The 19415-nt window shown below is 48.0% G+C and overlaps 1 long non-coding RNA gene across 3 annotated transcripts in view; it reads right to left on the bottom strand.

Moving 5' to 3' along the window:
- The window catches only part of LOC142414071 (uncharacterized), a 32741-nt gene that overhangs the window by 7566 nt on the left and 5760 nt on the right, over window positions 1-19415 (bottom strand). The window contains exons 1-3 of one of the 3 annotated variants that reach the window (XR_012776969.1): window positions 13190-13324; window positions 7288-7461; window positions 870-6153 (exon numbers count right to left, since the gene is read on the bottom strand). This is a non-coding gene — a long non-coding RNA (uncharacterized LOC142414071). Of the gene's footprint in view, window positions 1-869; window positions 6154-7287; window positions 7462-13189; window positions 13325-19415 lie in introns of those variants that run through there. The other 2 variants (XR_012776970.1, XR_012776968.1) reach the window with 2 other exon arrangements.

Raw genomic sequence — 19415 nt, 5'->3', positions numbered from 1 at the left:
CAAATACCATATATAGTATCAAGTAAGGACAGCCACAGACTTCCTTCCATCTTTTTAAGCCATCCCCCTTCCTACAGCACCATCCAAGTTGCATTAATCATGGGCTTCTTCAGAGTAAACGGGATTAATCTGCCCTCTCGCCTATTCCCTGATGTTTTGCAGCAAATCTTGGATGCATGTGGGATCCTGTGCACCTCGCAGGCACGGTGGTGATATGATGCAAAGGAAACGGTAGCTATTTCTATCAGGTCGAGCCTCACAGTGTTTCCTGCTCCTCCAAGCAGATCAGTCCCAGGTGGTCAGAGCCCCATGCACACTTAGGTCAAAAATGCTCACTTTCTCCGTGCTTGCTTGCCAAAAATAAAAATTGTTTGCTGAGTGACCCATCCTATTTTTTTGGTTTAAAGATCTCAGGAGCTTCAAAGGCTGCTTCTGCATCCTGGGCTTTGGACATTTGTTCTGAAAAAGCTCAGAAAGAGCTTCAGAAATTGAGCTGGGTGAATATAGAAACTAGCTACCTGTTGGCATCTTTGACTCCCTCGGAATTTCTTCCTTTTCCTGTTCCCAAATGCGTTTGCCAAAGGACTCCTTGGAGATATGCTCAATGTTAAGCAGACGTGTAATGTAATGCATGCATTCATAAACCATCAAAAAAACCCCCGAACCTTCTGTGCTTTATCTAAGCTGATCACAGTCTTTCTCTCACATGGGGGATATAGGTCCTTCATGTCATGTCCTAATATTGTTATAAACAAAACTCTTTAAAATGTCTTTTTCTCTTCTTTCTTTTTATTTTAATGGGAAAACTACTCATGTATTCTGCCACATGAAAGTAGATTTGCCTTCATTTGTGGCCATGCTGATTACAAAGCCTTGGAGATCTTTAATTAAATCGCTTGGGTTTTGTGTATTTCTTTCAAAGAAAACCATCAAAATAGCATTTGTGACTCATTACAATTATAACAGCAATGCTATCATCTTTGCTTTCTTATATTACTTATTTTGATCAAAAAAGCTGCGTGCCGCGCATATCTTTAACAGCTCGTGAGTGTGCATCACTCCTGCGTGGGGAAGAGGATGCTGCCCAGCAGCGCTGAGGCATGGCTGGCCTTGGCATCTGTCAAAGGGGACCGAGCACATCTCTAGCTGGTTTATCGCTTTGCTGAAAGCCACAAAGTCAAGACATTTCCAAAGCCAAAGCCCATGAGTGACTGGAATGTGCACAGAATTTATTCTGGACATATCCATGTCATCAAGATGTCATGAAAGCAGTCAGCACACTTGTAGTGTCCTCTCTTGCTCAAAACTGTCCTCCAGAGGGTTTGGCTCTTGCTCTTTCTCCTTTTTTTTAAAAGCAAGAGGGACCTGGCAAGATAATTCGGTGTCTGCATCTCCTGCTCTGGCCCTGCCACCGGGTGAAGTAACCAGCTGCAGTGAGCACGGAGCCCTCGTTCTGCTGGAGGTAGTTGTACACGGTCACGTATGTTAACTGTGCTGAGGTTTTTGTTCTCCATTTTTTGACCCCCTCCGTTACGTCAACACATGCATCTTTTTTGGACAAGGGATGGGGCTCATTCACTGCCTCCTGCAGCAACACTGCAGCCCACCAGGTAACTGATGCCATGACAGCCCCCAGCAAAGGATAACTTCAGAGATGAAAGCTTTCTGGGGAGATTAATCCCACCAAAACTAGTGATGTTTGATGTCAGGGGGCTGTGCCACTGCGAGGAGCCATCCAGCCTCCTGGGGCAGAGACGTCTTCTTAAAGACAGAAGTTACTTTGGAGAAAGACCAGAAATGAGAGAAAGGCTTTTAGGGGCACTACGATGGGGATTAGAGAAGGGCCACCTCCCACTCACGGTAATCTGGGACACTTTGTGGGTTGTATGTTAAGGGCAGACATGCTCTGAGTTTTTCTCCTTAAGATGGGGTCAGACTATTCCCCTGATGTTATTCCTAAGGAAGAGGGGATGCAGTTGAGGTCCCTTCACTTTTGCATGAGTTTCAGGAAAAGGTCTGGCTGCAAACTGGATGGGACCATGAGGATTTTAGGAGAGGATCAGGGATGGAGTCACTGACTCCCCAGCTGATCCCACAGATCCCAGCTGTGGAAGAAGTTGCAGAAGGGCTTCATGACTCTACAGGTTTATTTTATCAAAGCTTGAGGATACTCTAAAACCACATTGCTCATTTGTCCGAGGTCCTTGCAGGACTCCTCGTCAACGGTGGCCTCAAAAGCCACCCTTCACGTGATCGTGTCTGAGTGGCGGGGAGGACTGACACATCCCTCTTCCTACTGCTGCTTCCACTTATTGAGGCTGGGGAGAAAGCAGTCCTGGCCCCGATGCTGTCGCACTGATGATGATTGCCACCGGCACGTGTTTCCTCATGTTTGGTTTCCGATACTGCGGGACATCCCTGTGGCCTGGCGAGTGGCATGTGGGTATAATCAGTCTCAGGCAATTTATTTTTACTACCCTGTGTAAACACTGTGCTGAAATTGTCACTGTGATTTAGGAGGTGCCAGATTTTTCTGTTAGTAATTTTTCCTTTTTTTTTTTTTTTTTTTTTTTTTTCTTTCTTGACACCTTCCACTCCATCTCTGGAATGACACTTCATGAGCAGCTTTCACCAAGGATTTCCCCAGTGATGGGACATGCTGTTGAAGTCTGAGCTCCATCTGTCTAGGCTTCCCTATGCTTTCTTGGAGACTGCAAGAAGGAGAGGACAAAATCATCTTTCTCTTTTGCCCGGCAACCATTTTGTGCACTGAAAATAGAAGTATCATTTTAAATGAGCCGCTCAGAGAGACATAATCACCCAAATACAGATGAAATCACTTAAAAATTTTGAAACTGGCAACCTCATATATTTTAATTATAGACTACAGTGATATTCTGCTGAAAGCAATTATGTTGTAGCTCTTCCCACACACACAGGCAGTCCCAGTTGTGCTCCACAAAGACTAGTGGTTAAGCATATAAGGCATCATGTATGTATTTTTTTTTTTTAATCCTTTTTTTTCATTGCTTTGAAATAAGGCAAGAGATTCACTGTTCTGGACATGGCCTTACTGCATATACATGGGGTGCATTTAGGTAGGTGAACGTAGGTACATTGATTGCAGCAGCAGAAATACGTATCTGCCACGAGAAGAACTTTTTTCCCCTACTTTTTGAATGGCCTCTTGTTTTTGCTATGAAAATGGCTGTCCCTGCTTCGTCAGTACTTTTTAAACTTGCCATGGCCAGAAAAGATACTTCTGTTTAAAATCAGAGAAACGATCCACTAAAAAGCTTCAAATGAAAGATATCTATTTCACCGGGTTGGACTGGCCAACAAGCGTGGCTTGCTGAAATGTGGTCGAGACACTCAGATACAGTTCATGCTACTGATACCCCTTGCTCTCCCTTCAAAATTAGCCCAGATGAATGGGGCCTTTTGTAGTGAGGAAAGAAACGGGCAGAAATCACAATAATCTCTTTCTAGCCAGGTCTCTGTAGCACGGGGTGAGTCAACGGCTCTGCCTGGTGCTGGAGAAGAAGGAAAACAGCAATTTCTCAGCGGTTTCCTTGGCATGTTGGAAACCGAAGGCGATCTTCTCGCACACAGCTCGTTGCACCTCAGGCTGGTTGCTCCCGTTGACTCTGTTCCAGCCATTCAAGCGCCATGGGGCTGTGGACCGTGAATCGCATCCTTCACAGCCCAGCGCCGTGGCCAAGCAGGTTTGTCCTGGCCCGGCACCCTCGGGTGGTGGGAGGTGGCAAGCATCTTCTGGCTTTGGAGCACAGTGGCTTTTGACTTTTCTGTGCACGCTTCTCGGGCCAAAACCTTTGCTCTTGGTGAGAAGTTATACTTCTTTCCTGTTATTCTAAAACTAAGTACTTTGCACATTTGGGAAGTATTATTAAGTAATAGCCTGAGTGACGGTCTGTGGTTGGAGTTAATTTCTTCCAGTTCTCAAAGTGTCTAATTACACTTTCTTCAATGCTAACTGTACAGATTGTTTCAAATGTGCAAAGACCTAGTGTTTAAATTTAAATAAAAAGAGAAAGAAAACCCTCAGTTCATCCCTCCAGAGTGAAGGTCTGGGACTAGAGGCATAACCCAAATGTCTTCTGACTTCAGCACCATTCGCAATTCTGTACATCTTCCCCCAAGTACCCTTGAAAGAATAAAAACTAACGGGCCAGATGCTGTCTGGTGTAAATCCAGATCATCCCTTTTATACAGTTCCAGTATTACCTGGCTTAAAGCCAGGTCTGTCTTTAACTTGGATCCACGTCAACTGAAGACATGGTTAAGCAAACGTAGACAATGCCATTTTAAGAAGTTGTGCCCCACTTCAGTTGCAATCCCCGTGGTGGGGACACCATGACCAAAGGCCTGTTCCTAGTCCAGGGCGATGCAAAGTGAAGTGGGCACTGGAAAGGGCTTCAGGCTGATGTGTTTCATCCCAGAGCTGGGGCAGCGTAGGAGAACATACATGGGATCTCTGGCACGTTGGCTGAAAACAGCAATTTGGTAAGCCACCATAACTGGGTTGTGTTTAGAGATCATTTGAGCCTTCCTTTAATGGGAAAGCAACACAGCTTTCGTATGGAGATATCTCTCAGAAGAAGGAGAAACTCCATTTGGAGGTACATTTCTACCTCTTTGCTATGGCCAATTTAGAAAAACAAACATATCCTGCAGCTGATTTTTCCAATTAGAGTTTAAAATGAATTAGGTGGGTGGCAGGGGAGAGATGAGAGGGGCAGAGCTGCCACTGGGGCTGTGAGAAGAGCCAGCGATGCACGTTGCCCTTCGGTGCCCGACGGACAAGCTCTGGGAAGGCACCAACAGCTTGGTTGTGCTCACAACTGCTGCCGACCATCATGTCAGCCTCAATTCAAGCTGATCACAAGTTTTTTGTCAGTCCTTGACTTTGGCCATGCTCAAAATAAGGGTTTCGTGGTTATCAGATTTTTGTCCTACTGTCAGACCATGGCGGGGAAAAATAACATGGAGAATTTGGAAGGGTGGGTAAGATGGGCATCTGTCTCATGGCAACGCACGCAGCTTCGTTTTGCACGGGTGGTTTCACGCGATAGCCTGGGCCGATGGTGCTGATTCGGTCGCTGTGTTCGCTGACTTCTCTGAGAGATGGACACATCCAATTTGAATGGTGGCCTACAGGACTAGACGTGGTATCCTTCAAGACTGGGTGAGCTCACAATGTGATTTATTTTTCTTTCCTGGGGTTTGTGACTGAATCAGACGGGAGACAGGAAGTGAAGGTTTGTTCTTTCTAAAGATTTATTTCGTTACATCTGCAACAAGTCAAGAAGAGAACAGGGTAGAAAGGCTTTTGGTTTTGGGCCTGGAACAAAGCTCAGTACTTGAGATAAACAAATGGGGGGAAAGGAATTATCAAAGAAAGAGCTGGCCACAGACTTTGTTATGAGCTTTACTGTAACAGGCTGAGAAACTTTGGTAAGTTAAACCAAACGGAAAGCGGACCAGACTTGCAGGGTAAAAGGAAAAGCAGATGATTGAGGTACCTTGAAGAAGAAAATGTTCTCTCTGTCTGTCCGCTTATTTGTCTCTCAGAATCTCCTATGTTGCACTTATATGTGGAGATGCTTACATGGAAAATAACCCGAGCTTTGCATTGGAGGACCCAGCAGATTTCTCAGGTGTGTGAGTTGCCCTGCCATTGACTTTGATAGCCATGAACAAGCTTTGTTGACTCCTCCATCGAATGAAGTAGTGGTGCTCGCTTAGTTTTTACAACGAGCACCGAGACACCCGAGTGCAAGACAACATGTAGGTACTGATGTGGCCAGGCATTGCGTACCAGTGTGTTTTACCTGCCAGGCGTGATGTGTGATTATACACACAGCCAGAAGCTACATCCACACGCAAGACTTTTCTCTGAGTTGGCTGCAAAATTTTCAAGTGTTCTATTGCAAGTAATTTTCAAAAAATGTTGCAGAACGACAATGACACCTTGTCCAGGTTTCCACTTTGGTAAGCAGGTGTTAATAATTCCTACCTCATGCTCAGGCCAGTGTAGAAGCTGAATTACTTCATGTAGGTCAGCAGAGAGGATGAAAAATAACAAAAGATCGGAGAGATACAGCGTTTGTTAAAAGAACAGAATTTATTTCTCTGCGGGGGAAAAAAAAGGGAGAAATGATGAAACCTTCATTTCCACAGTGTTAAATTGACAACAGCAAAAACCACTCAAAAGAATAAACTGCATGTTAAGTAAATCTAAAAGAATTACTATAAAATTAATGCCAGCTTGCTTTTCTAGTGTTTGCAAATCCTGAGTCACCAAAATCCCTGATAGCACCTCCTAAAAAGCTTAGAGGAGCGTGCCGGTCGCAGCTAGCCTCCACATATCCTTAGGAACCCAGTGTCCCTCTTAGGAGGTCGGTGCCTCGGGCTCTCAGCAGGAGAGATAACCCCTCCAGAAGGCAGCTCACCCCACCGCAGGTCTGACAACATTCGCCAGTTACCTGTGCTGAGTGCTCCTTATCTGACTGATACCCTATCAGCCCTGCTCAGGGCAAGGCTGGAGAGATAGCAAAGTGGCACAATTAGCAGTAATTAGCCTAGTGAGAAACCCGTTCTGCGGTGGTTCCCGGGATGGAGCAGGTCCAAGTCTCCTGGTCCCTCCAGAGAAGCTGGTGGCATTGGGTTGCCATTGGCCTGGTAGCCAGGATGGGTTTTGTGCTGCCGGTTCCCTTTAATTGCTGTTGCGTGATGGGGCTGGGTTTAGGGGCAGAGCCCTCAGGCAAATGGGGGGATGGTGGAGGTGCCCCCACCCTGTGGTGGGAGGGTGCATGGGAGGCGCAGACCTCTGGACGGGTGCACAGGCAGGCTACCCCATGGCATCGTAGAGACATCGATCTTACTAAAACTGGCCAGGCTGTTCTTGCACGTGATGGTCCATGACCATAAAGCAATCTTGCTAGGACCTGCTGTTCCTCACTGGGCTGCTTGGGATGAGGAAATCTCAGGCTGGTGGGAAATTTGGAGAAGTGGAAAATCCTGCAGAGTCCCTCTAGCACAGTGATACTGGGGGGTTTCTAAAGCAACAAAGCCCTTGAGATGACCCAATCATCAGTATGCCCTATAGAAGAAGAGGGGAAAACCAGTAAAGATGAGGTTTGGGTTGTTTTGTGCACACACAGACTGATTTGCATGGCAGCCCATCTCAGTTGCCTGGGGCTGGGGACAGCTGCCCCAATTGCTTGCTCCAAAAGTTGGCTTTGCCTACACTTTCTAAGCACTCACCCTTGAGGTGAGGGTCATCCTGTCTCCAACCCACAGCTCAGTCCTGCAGCGTGGTCGGGGTTGTCCTCCCTCCTCCTGCACGCACAGGGCTTGTACGTGGCTAAAGCCCCTGTGCATGACGTCTCCGAATTAACGGATTGGCCGTGACGATCATTGGTGTTGCTGGCCAGAAACCTGTAAAGCAGAAGGGAAATGGTTTTGGTGGCAGAACTACAAATACTCAATAAAGCACAGCTTGTTTCAGTGCTTTTTTATGTGGTTCTGTGCTGACTTTTTGTCCCCTAATTCACAGCAGAAGCGAAGCAGAGTGTAGTAGAGATTGAGCATGAATCCTTTGCGCTTGGTTAATGGGAACAATTACAGCAGTTTCTTCTTTTTCTTTTGCCAAGCTGTGATATGAAATCATTTGCTGGGTTCCTGTTTCCATGGAAACAATTAGTTTCATACTATTTTTGTATTACACATCAATGAAGTGATTAACTAAATGAAGGCAAACACTTCATAAATGTATTGTCTCACACAATAATCAAGTAGCTACCAAGTACCACAGCAAAATGCACTTAAAATGCAATGAAACCGGCTCTATAAAGCTTATGAGTGTGTGAGTATGTATTGATCTGATACGGCACATCATTTGCAAGCCAAAAATACCAAAAATACCAAATGTGGGTGTTTAGGTGTTGCGGCGCTTGCTGGCTTTTGAGTAAAGCCCCATTTTCTCAAAGGGTCTGGTCGCCTTGAGCCATCTCCAGGAAAGGGTTTAGGGACCTGTTGTGTGATGCAGATGAACTTCAGCTGCCGACGATGCCGAGAGCTGCCCATCAGCTGCCAATCTGTCTTGCAGGCAGAGGCAAGCCAAGGGCAGATGACTTGCAGGACCTCCTAGCCTTGTGGTTAGTGTGCTCACAGGGACGTGCCTGGACCCCGGCCTTTCTCCAAGGACTCTCTACATATTTTCTCCCTAAAACAAAATATACAAAGAGTCCACCCGGCATGGAGTGGAATTCGGGACTCTGCCCACTCCCTCCCAAGCACATCTGGGAGCCTTTCCCTCGCAGAGCTGAGCAGCTGCACGGCGAGAGAGGGAGGGAGGGAGAGAAGGAGGGAGGAAAACAGACCCCCATGCTCTGCCACGGAGGAAAGCGAGGGCTGAAATGGGAATTGGATTCGGGGATGCTGCAGTGGGTGGCTCAGCCCCGAGGCTCTTCAGTGGGACAGGGCCACAGGGAAGTGCAGCCTGGGCTGGGTGACAGGCGGGGGATGACTTCCCTTAGTAATTCTCTTCTGAAAATAAGCCACTTGCTTAGAAGGCTCTGTAGGAGTTGCGGTAGCTTATTTTAATGAGTACTTAGGGAAGAATTTACCACGCAACCCTCTATATTGGACAGTGAATCCTTATTTCACTGGGCAACGGATTGGAGTCTTCATCTCCCTTGTTGAGACCAGCCCTTAGAGAAAAGGAAATTAAGTTTTCCCCATCATTCGGGAAGGATTTATACACAAGTGGTTGTGCAAAAAATAATAACCCATTTTCAGTTTAGCAACTTAAGACAATCAGAATTTTGCTTGGATCATTCTCTTTTTTCCCCTCTCTCTCTGTCTGTATTGAAATATGTCCTAGGAAAGTGGTGTGATGCACAAAGAAACAGTCTCTCCCTGTTCCCGATGGGCAGTCAGACCATGTTCAGTGACCCCTTTCACAGCTATTTCTTGGATGAAGCCAGTTAGTTGGCCCATCCAGACAAACGCAAACAGAAATTCCACAGAAAAACTTCACACGAAATACTTTTTTGACCTGATCCCAAAGGACACCATTTCCACATAGGGGGAAATGCTTCATCGATGTGTACAAAATGGACAATAGCTGTCCAGTGCAATGGTATTTTCTGTAACCCTTTCTGCTGACAAGCTAGCAAGTGTGACATGACACAAAAAGAAATGTTCTGTGATGGATGAAAGCAATACACAGACCTGTACCTCCATCCAGTTGAGATGGACACCCATCTACTTCCACCTGATAGAGCTATTTCTCCCCTTCTCCTATGTGCCCGCCTGCCACATGGCTTTTCTGCTTATTTATACTTCCCGTTGGTTATACCACAGTATCTCAGTTGCAGCTCATGCTGAAAACATCCTCGTTGCCCTACAAAGGAACCAGGGATAAGATGATGCCTACCAGGGCTAGCTGCCTTACCCTGTCCTGCCTTGGTCCACTTGGCCCAAGTTGCATGACTAAGGGCCAAGGGTGCAGAGCATGCATGGGCCACCCTCGTCCAGAATACTTTGAAGCTAGGACTGTGTCTGTGCCTGATGCGTGTTTGCACACAAACAACGCAGAAGGGCGGCAAATCTGGAGAGGAGAACAGGCTCAAGTCTGCACTTAATGGCCAGTGTAAACATCCCCCTGAAATCTCTTTGCAGAGTCAGCCTCAACTGCCTCTCTGCTATTCCCCACTCCCCTTTTACCACCCAACCTCCTGACCTTGCAAAAATATGTCTCTGAAGGGTCAGAGCTTGGGCCTGGAGCAGATGCTGATGCCTGGGATCAGGGGTGGGTGGCCCGAGGGCTGGACATTCCTGTACAGGGTCTCTGGTTGAGATAAGGCAGCCCCACACTGTGATTTACTCCAAGGAAGTGGAGTTCGAGTGAGTCCTGCATGTTCCCTGTCAGATGAGGCAGGAAAAATCCTGTAGAATAAAAACCTTTCAATCTGCCAGTAATGGTTTGCTTTAGAAAAACATCTAATTATATATAGCTAAAAGCACCACGCTGGTCTGGACCACAAGCCATCGCTCAGTCTCCAAGCCCAAACACAGTGGAAGGTACCAGGGACTGAGCTCATTTACCTGCTTTGGTTATTCCTGGGCCAAATCCTACTGTTTTTGCAACCTTCTCCTGGTTGGACTTCAGTAGCAAAGGTGGGACAAAGAGCAAGCAGTGCTTCCAAGTGAGAAGAGCCCGTGGGAGGTGCTTAAAGTCCCTGTTCAGGGTCTGGGGAGGGTCAGGACTTCAAAAATGAATTGATCTCCCCCACCAAGGTGAGCATACACCTACCTAAAGCCAGCAACTCCAAGTACAGCTGCTTCGGGCCAGCTGGGAAGAGAGCAGTGAATGCTAGAACAGAAGAGTGGCCTCCATCCCTCAACATGCTCTCTGAGAGCTGGTATCGGTGGCCTTTCTCTCCCAAAACCACTCTGACATAGAGAATAGACCTGCAATGGGTCAGCAGCAGGTTCTCTCTTCTGCCAGAGAGGTTCAAGCCTGCAATTGCCCCCATGCAATGTGGGTGCTTCTAGGTTCAGGCAACAGGCAAACCGAGGTTTTAGGATTGCAATTCTGGGCTGGAATGCCTTATATCCAATCTTTTTACCATTTTTTTAAACCTCAAAATTACTGTATCTACAGTACTTGAAAGGTCATAACACATCCACAAAACAGCTGGCTGCAAAAGAGCGTATGAGTTCCCAATCCAGAGGCCCAGGAGTATGGAAGATAACACAGCCAGCGTCTGAATTGTCCCTCCAGCGGGAATTTCTTCAGGCAGCTCGGTGGGAGGATGGTGTGTATGTCCCCGCCAGCTCAGCCTGCCATTTCCTTCACCTAATCCCTCGCATTCCCGCCACGCTGCACCCACTGAGCCAGCCCTGGGTCTGGGGAAAGGGGAGACCCAGCCACACCAGCATGCAATCCCCCTGGCCAGTCTCCGTGGAGGGAGACCTGCAGGAAGACTCTTCCAGCCCCGTAGCATATCCCCACTGGAGTGCAAATATAATCCCAAGGCTCACAGCTAAGAAGAACTGGAGATATTGATGCTTAAGCATGGTTGGCATGGCTGTCAAGAAAGCTTTGGGCCGTGCACAGTAGGACCACAAGATAAGCAGCACATGCATTTGCAGAAACAGCCACTCTTGCAGTAAAAGCAATGCCGCAGTTAACACTCTGCCTCTGATCCCTCTACACCTGGGACACCCGGTCCAGATGCCACCAGCCCCAGTGAGAACTTGTTGCTACCAACCAGCCACTTTACCAGATGCGACTCGTTCTTCCTTGCATCCCTCTGGCTTGGAGCCAGCTGATGGCTCAAGATCCTTGCCTAGGAAACACATTTCCAGCGCTGGTGGGTAATTGTTGAGAAATACATTCAAGGAGAGAGGAGTCCAGATTAGTCTGAGTTATGACTCCACATCTAAGGTCACACTGAGAATGTGACATCAAACCCAGGACTGAATTCTTTTAATATATAAAAAGCCTTCATCGAGCACAACAGATGACTTTGGAATTTGAGCGCTTACTTCTTTTTTTCCCATATATTTTATTACGCAATTTCTTCTCCCTAGAAGAACACCAAGTTCTCTTTGTAATTTTTCAAACAAATCAAAAGAGGTAATACTAATAATCTGGTGCGCAGCCTGCAGCAGTTTCTTTCGTTGCTTCAGCGTGGGACGACAAATGGTTTTAACCCTATCTAAGGAAGCTCATTGAAATGAATCAGGTAACAAATAGGAAACATACAGTTTACGCAACAGCATGCAACTGAGAAATCTTCCCTTGGCAAAACAATAGGGCCATTGTATTCCCCATCTGAGCAGTCGGTAAACTCTCCTAGTCCGGGGCTGTAACGAATTAAAGGCTTTTCTGCAGCAGATACAATTGCTGTTCGTTACTAAGAAATGCACGGTGTCTGGGCATCTGCAGCACGCTAAATGCATGCGTTCATGTTCCCAGCATAGTCGAAACTTGCAAAATAGTGGAGTGGAAGGTGATTACCAGACTTGAGTGACTCAGTTCTATGCTGATTTCTCCCATTTCTTAGGATATTGTTTCTCAATAACATGACAGCAGGAACGCTTACAGCCAAAATGGCTGCTGCTTTGGTAGCAGAGCTTGAGAGCCTGGTTGGATGGATGCAAGGGCACCAACGGCTCCTCTGCTACCTGGGCTATCAATATTTGTGGTTGTTGGACTCTGTCATTGGGGGCTTTCAAGGCTCTGCTAAACAAAGCCATGGATGACCTGATCTAGCGCTGGTGATGGACCTGCTTTGAGCAGGAGGTTGGGCCGGTAGTAGCATCGGCACAGTAAGTTACAGGATGGGGTGTCAAGGCACTAGAGTTAACCTTTCTGCCATTGAATCACTGAATGAATGTGGGCAAGGTACGAAATCTTCCCTTGACTGTATTTCCAGCTCTAGTCATTCAGCCTGGTCTATACTGGATGTAGACTCCTCTTTTGGCTGGGAGGGCAGAAGTAGAGGCTACCTGACAATAGGTATGGGGTCTGCACCACCACTGGAAAGCTGTAGCTATTTGAACACCAGAAATGGTTAAAACGGATCTGTTAGCACTTCTGATATGCCTGTAGCAGCAATCAGGGCTTACTGTGAGACAGAAGAGATCAAATCCCAGTAGTGGAAATTAGGAAGTGAAATGCCAAGAACAATAACTAGAACAATGTCATGAATTTCCTCCACCACAGCACCAAAGGAGTGTGACAGGGAATATTTTGATGGGCCTAAATAATTCAGAGCATTGGTTTCACTTTGGAAATTCCAACTAAACATGCTCAATGCTTGTGTGGTTTTTTTAAATGTTAGTAATGGTTTGAATTGCTATCAGGGGTACGCATCATTGGAGTGGATCCTGGGCTCCCATCTTGCTGCTCCATGGGCTCCAAACCAGTAACAGAGCTTTTCCCAGCTTAACAGAGCTGGGAAAAGGGAGCCGAGACCTATGAAACAGGCTTTCTCCTGCATCCCCTTTCCCAGAGCACACATATACCATGTGTCATGTTGAAACTGGATGCACCTGCTAGAGGAGCTGTGTGGGGGCAGACATTATACACCAGTTATAAATCCTTAGGCTATCAACAGCCTTTAGTAAACATTTGGACAATCCTTCCTACCTCTCGGTCATCCAAATATTTGCATCATGCGGGGCTGCTAGCCGTTTCCTGACATGCTGCGTATCTAAGAATATCCTCAGATTGTAGGTCGGTTCCAGCGCACAGTGATGGATAGTCTTATTGGATGAAATAAATGGCTTGGGGAGAAAGAAAAAAAAAAATCTATCTGTCTCCTGGTAATAAATCCAGGTCAGGATGGAGTGAAACAGCTTGCAGTCGTGAGTGGTATTTTTAGAGAGCTTTTAGGATCTGATCCGAAGCACCCAAGGGTTAATGATGAACAGCCCTGAGCTCAATTAGTGGATATACTTCCCTTGGTGACTCGGACCACTTTGGACCAGGCTCTCAGAGAAACGGTTGAGGATGCTCCTGCAAGCTCTTCCTTCCTGCTGTTGGAAATAGCCCCAGCCAACTTTGGATATAAAATAGGAGCCTGCTGCACCAAAGCTGGGTTTGGCAGCTCTTCCTCCAGACCAGAGCATCTCCCAGGTGAACCGCGGGAGGAGACCACTACAAGGCACAGGGCTTGTAATCTGTGTGCAAACCATTTAATGCAGCAGAGTTGCCAAACAGAAATAAAACCTTTTTTTTCTTAATGCAGAGAGAGGAAAGCAGCCTGGACTCCGTTTTAGCAGTTAATAGGGTTTAGCAGTTAATTGGGTTTAGCAGTTAATAGTCTTAAACACAAAATCTGTGTTTTCTGATTAAGACTACTGGGCTAAATAACAACATTAGGAAGATTACGCCTTGCAACACAATTTATGTGCAACTAATAATTTTAGTCTTCTACTTGATACACGGTGGGTACTTTATGGCTAAATACACACTATAATAAGCCAGTGGATTTTCTGATCGTGTAGTAAAGAAAACAATCCACCCTCAGCTTAACTGCAGGATACAACCACTTAGGGCACAGTGTGGCTTTTCCACTCCAGCTTCAGTTCCGACCTTTTGTTTTAATCTTCTCTCCCCTCTCAATAAAACCACCAAACCCATGACAAATAAAAACAACGCGGCTCACTATTGTGCGACAGTTGAGGCGGAGGGTGCCGTAAATGTGTTTTCTAATTGCGATGTGGGGCTAACCCCATGCAGAGGGTTTTCTCACCCCCCGTTACCACCAGGTAATCCCCCTCTGCTACCCCCCAGTTTCTCCAGCATCTCCTCTCCCCCCCCCCCCCGGTCATCACTTCCTTTTGGGAAGCCCAAAGCTCCGACCCCTCTTTGGACAGACTAAACAACATCTGCAAAGTCGCCTTTCTCCCCTCCAGCCCTCCCGGGGGAAAGGAGCCAGTCCCAGATGGACAGGAGAAAGCCGGTGTCACCGGGGAGGGCGAGCGGGGCTCCCGGGGGTGCCGGGGAGCAGGGATGTGGCGGAAGCATAAAGCACCTGTTGGGAGGCTATTTAGGGATTAGCCAAGTGCTGACAGACAAATTGGCAAGATTAATAAGAGCAATCAAGGCTGTGTGGGCTCGAGTTGTGAGCTGACATTAATGTGACATCACTTTCATCTGCTTTTGCCTCACACCGCATAGCCGGTCTGCGGCATCATTAGTGCTTCTAGAGAGCAGCGCGGTCGGATGTGGGGGTTAGAGGAGCGGGGAGGGGTGTCTGCGAGCGTGTGTACGTGTGCGTGTGTGTGCACACGTGTGTGTGCACACGTGTGCGCGGCGGGGTAGGGGACAGCCCTTTGTGCCCATCCTTGAGCTGGTCCCCACGCAGGGGCTGCCCACGGGCACCAGCACAAGGGCTGTCCCTGCTTCAGGGTGAGCACCAGCAAGGTGCTGCGTGTTTTGGGGACCCCTGGACCCCCTGCCCTGCTGCCCCCCACCCCAGGCACCTCTGCAGGGCCTACCTGGCTCTAACAGCACAGGCTGCTTTTGTGACTTTTGGTGACATTTTCTCCAAAGCCATCTACTCTACTGGGTTTGGGGGTTTTTTTTGCCCTGACAATCCCTCCTACAGAATCACTTAATGTCACTGGGAAAAAAACAATGTTTTCCCCCCCAAAAAAAAAGAAAGAAGAGGAAAAAAAAGCATCATGGAATAAAGGCTAATTCCAGGTGTGAGGAGAGAACAAAGAAACCCCCTCTGCGGTCCGCAGTAAGCCCTGTGTTGGGAATCTCCCCTTTCCGTGGGGAGATGGCTTGACCCCCTAAAGGTATTTTAAGGGAGAAAAAGCTGTTTTCAGAGCACTCCTCTGCCCCCCAAACCCGGGAGAAATCCCCCCTGCAGCTCTAGTGCAGCACAGCCATTGCATGGGGAAAACTTTGGGTAGGCTTTTCTCATTTTCCCTCTTTTCCCCTTGTTTTCTTGAATCCCTTCCCAGCTAAAGTTTCACTCGCCCCAAATTTTGTTCGCATCCCTTTCCAACAGCGACTTGGTTACGCTCCGATTTTCTTTGTGCTTTAGTCAATGAGGAATCATAAGAGTAGTGTAACATCTGAATGTACAAATCCTCCAGGTCTGCCTGGCTCTGCCGGAGAGGCTCCTCTGCCGAGAGCTTTTGCCCACAAAAGGAAAGTGTTGAAAAGGAGCGAGATGCCAAATGCTGTGCGCACGTTTGCTCGGGGAGGGAGAAACCCGCTTGCTGGGACCCAAGGTGGATCCCTCCAGGCTGGGGAATTATCGAGTGGGGAAAAAAAGTCTGCAGAAATCTGGGTTTTTTTAACTATCACTATCGATAGTTCAAGAATGCAAAGGCAGATGGGGATAGAAATGGGGGGGGGGGGGGAGGAGGGGGGCAGGAATAATTTTGGAGAGAGGGTTTTTGTTAAGAAAAACAGAATGAGACTGACCCCAAAGTCAGACTCTGAAATCAAAGTAACAGGATGATGATTGCTGCTCCCCCCCCCAAAAAAAACCCTTCTGTATTTTTATTTTTATGTAAATTGATTAATTGATTCCTGCTTAGTTAGCATTTAAAAGGACTGGAATTATATATTTTTTTATCATCCTAAATGAGTAAATTACCGGGGTTTTGGGAGTGGATTTCAGGTTCTTGCCTAGCTCCACCCGGCAAGGACAAACCCCTGAGCACGACCCATCCCCACCGCGCCTGCGGTTCCCCCCGCGCAGCCCAGGTTTTGGGGGACACTCATCCGTTTGCCACCGGGACACGGAAACCCCTCTGCGGAGCCGGAGGGCACTCGGAGGGGGCGAGCTGAACCCCCTCTTCCCCTGCCTGCCTCCAGGAGCCCAGGGCTCGTTTTCGTTGGTTTTTAATGGCTAATTCTTGGAGATGCTTTTCCCTGCAACCTTCCTCCATCCCTGCCCGCCGCGCCGGGAAATGCAGCCCCAAAAGCAGGGGGAAGGGGCGGCACGGGGCTCCCCAAAGCCCCCAGATGTCTTTCTGCTAAAAAGTAATTGAAAAAAAAAAAAAAAAGCCAACAACATATTTGCTCCCCAAAACTGATGAGGTTTAAAGTACACAGCTTAGACCAATCCGGCAGCAACATCCCGGGCATTCAGTGGTCTGTTTGTAATCTCAGCCTTTTTCATTAACATAAACACTACTTCAACAAAAATATACACGGCCACCTACTAAGCCAGGGAAGTAAATGAGGAGCCGGTCGCGCCGTTTTCGGCGCGGGTATTAAGCCGGGTTTAACGGGCGCGGAGCGGGGCAGGAGCTGCGTGGAAAACCCACGCGGAGATCGGTGTTAAACCTGTGTTCTCCTTCGTGTCCCTGCCCCGGGGTGGGGGGGAGGCATTGCCCTTCACCCACCGCCAATTCCCCTCGCCGGGAACAGATTAAACACCGAACCACCCCCCGCTACCCGAACCCAGGGCCGCGGTGTTACTCGTTCTTCCCTCCCTTTGGCGGCGAGGGCACCGGGCACGGGGGCGGCAGGAGCCGGGGGCCCGCGGCCGCGCCGGGCCGGGAGGGGCCGGGGCCGGGGCCGGGCTGCTCTGCCCGCGGGAGCGCTTTCCTCCGGTTCGCCCCTGTTTTCCAGGGAGAAATTATATTGTCTATGTCTTATTATTGGTTTTGCAGGAAATTAGTTTCCCTTTCCGGGCTTGCTTTTCTCTCCCCCCCCCCCCCCCCCCGGCCTTTCTCTCTCTCGTTCTCCCCTTTTCTGCCTTTCTCTCTTTTTTTGTTTCTCTTTTCTTTTGCTCTTTTAATCTTTCTCTTTTCATCTTTTTTATTTTTTGTTTTCTTCCTCCCTTTCTCTCTCTCCCTTCCTTCCATTTTCTTTATTTCTTTCTTTCTGTCTTTCTTTCTGTCTGTCTTTCTTTCCCTTTCTTCCTTCCTTCCTTCCATTTTCTTTTTCTTTCTTTCTTTCTGTCTTTCTTTCTCTTTCTTCCTTCCTTCCATTTTCTTTTCCTTTCTTTGTTTCTTTGCTTCTTTCTTTCTTTCTTTCTCCCTCTTTTCCTTTCGTTCTCTTTTTCTGTCTCTTTCTTTCTCCCTTTCTTTCTTTGTGTTTTTCTCTCTCTTTTTCTTCATTTTCTTTCTTTCCTTCTTTCCAGCTTTTCCTCTTTCTCTGTTTTTCTCTTTCTCTTTATGTCTTTCTTAATTTTTGTTTCCCTCTTTTTTGTCCCTGTTTCCTTCTTTCCCCGTTTCTTTCTTTCACCCTTTCTTTCTCACTCTTAATTTCTCTGTCTTAATTTCTCTTTTTCTCTCTCCTTCTCTTTACTCCTCTCTTTTTCATGTTCTCTGTCTTTCTAGTTCTCGTTCTTTATCTCTTTTTCTTTCTCTCCTTTTTTTCCCCTTTTTTTCCGTCTTTCTGTCTTACTGTATGTCATTCTGTCTGTCGTTCTGTCTGTTCTGTCTTTCTTCTTCCTCACTCTCTTGTTCTCTCTCCTTCTCTCCCCTCCAGGTCAGTCTCTCTCTATACCCATTTATCTATTTCAGTACATGGAGGCACTTCTGTTTTCCTCTTCTGGGGCTGCGGGGCAAACCAGACCCAGGGTTCCACTCCAGCTCTGCTCTAAAACCTCTGCCCGATGTAAAGAAAAAAACCTTTCCTGCTGTGCCAGCGCAAATTTCACAACACGCCTGTATTCGCTTTAATCCCAGCCGTTTAAGCATCGTCGGGAGGGTTTGAACCCCCCCGTGGGTCGGACCCACTCTCTCCCCGACGCCAGGGCTCTGCAGGCAGATTTCGATACGCATTAAGGGCTCAGCACCGTGCCCCGACGGCACCTCCCGTCCCACGCGTGGGGGGGACACGGGCGAGCCGGGGCTGCCCCCGCCCCGGGCACCGGCAGCTCCCCCGACCCCGTCCCCGCAGGGGCTCCGCGGCTGCGGCTTCGCCCCCCGCTTCGGTGGGGGAAACACCGCCGAGGGGGGAGAAAAGTCCTTGAGCCCGCGGGGCTTTGAGTGAAACATTCGAATTCGATCGTTTCCGAAGGAGAAACGAACGATCCTGGCAGAAAAATTATTATGCTGCACCCGAAGCCCTCGGGCAGCACCTTTCCTCGCAGGTAGCCCGCAAAATCTGCTGGAGAAAGGGATTCGCTTCCAGCACCTTGGGGGCCAGGCAGGAGTTGCCCCATTCACGGATTTTAAGGGGGTTAGACGCAAAATGGTTTTGCATATTTTAAGAAGTGGAATTTAAGGAAGATGAAGGGCGCGGAGCTGAGGGTGCTCTGCAAAACGCGCTGGGTGTTTCATCATTCAGCGAGCGATTCTGCACACGGGAAAAGCAAACCCGTTTCTGGGTTCGTTAGTCGAATTTGTAGTGAGTTGTGCGCCAATTTTGATTTCTTCCCCTTTCCTCTCCGGCTTTCACACAGGCACATCTCCTTCCCCCCCCAAAAAAACCCAGATGCGGAGCGGGAAGATGGATGTTCCCGTTATCAACCTGATTCTCACAGAAAGCAACTGCTTTGCTGCAGAAATCGGTTAACTTCGGGGCGTAATAACCAGTGCTGCGGAAAGCCTTCCCACCTTAGGTCGGGCATTTCACGTACCCACTGAGCATCTTTCCCGGGAATGCCAAGGGACCACGCTGTTCCTCTCAGAACGTTTTTAAAGCCCCCCCCCCCCCCCCCCCCCAAATCGCTTATAATATTTAGCTAGGGACCGGTCGTGAAAAAGGCATCGTTTTACCAAGCGTTCTTCTGTTGTTTGGTTGGTTTTTTTTTTTTTTTTTTCTGAGGAGATGGGAAAGATGATTAACCAAATTTGGGTGGGTTTTAACTCTCTGCGCTGGTAACTGCAAAGCAAAGGGGGTCCCGAATCTGCAGCACCCCGTAGCACGGGTCCAGAGCCGGCGGGTG

Source organism: Mycteria americana, chromosome 8 (assembly GCF_035582795.1).
Source record: "Mycteria americana isolate JAX WOST 10 ecotype Jacksonville Zoo and Gardens chromosome 8, USCA_MyAme_1.0, whole genome shotgun sequence".
Taxonomy (NCBI): Eukaryota; Metazoa; Chordata; class Aves; order Ciconiiformes; family Ciconiidae; genus Mycteria; species Mycteria americana.
Note: the sequence above shows the minus strand (reverse complement) of the source record. Positions and strands in the feature narration are given on the sequence as shown.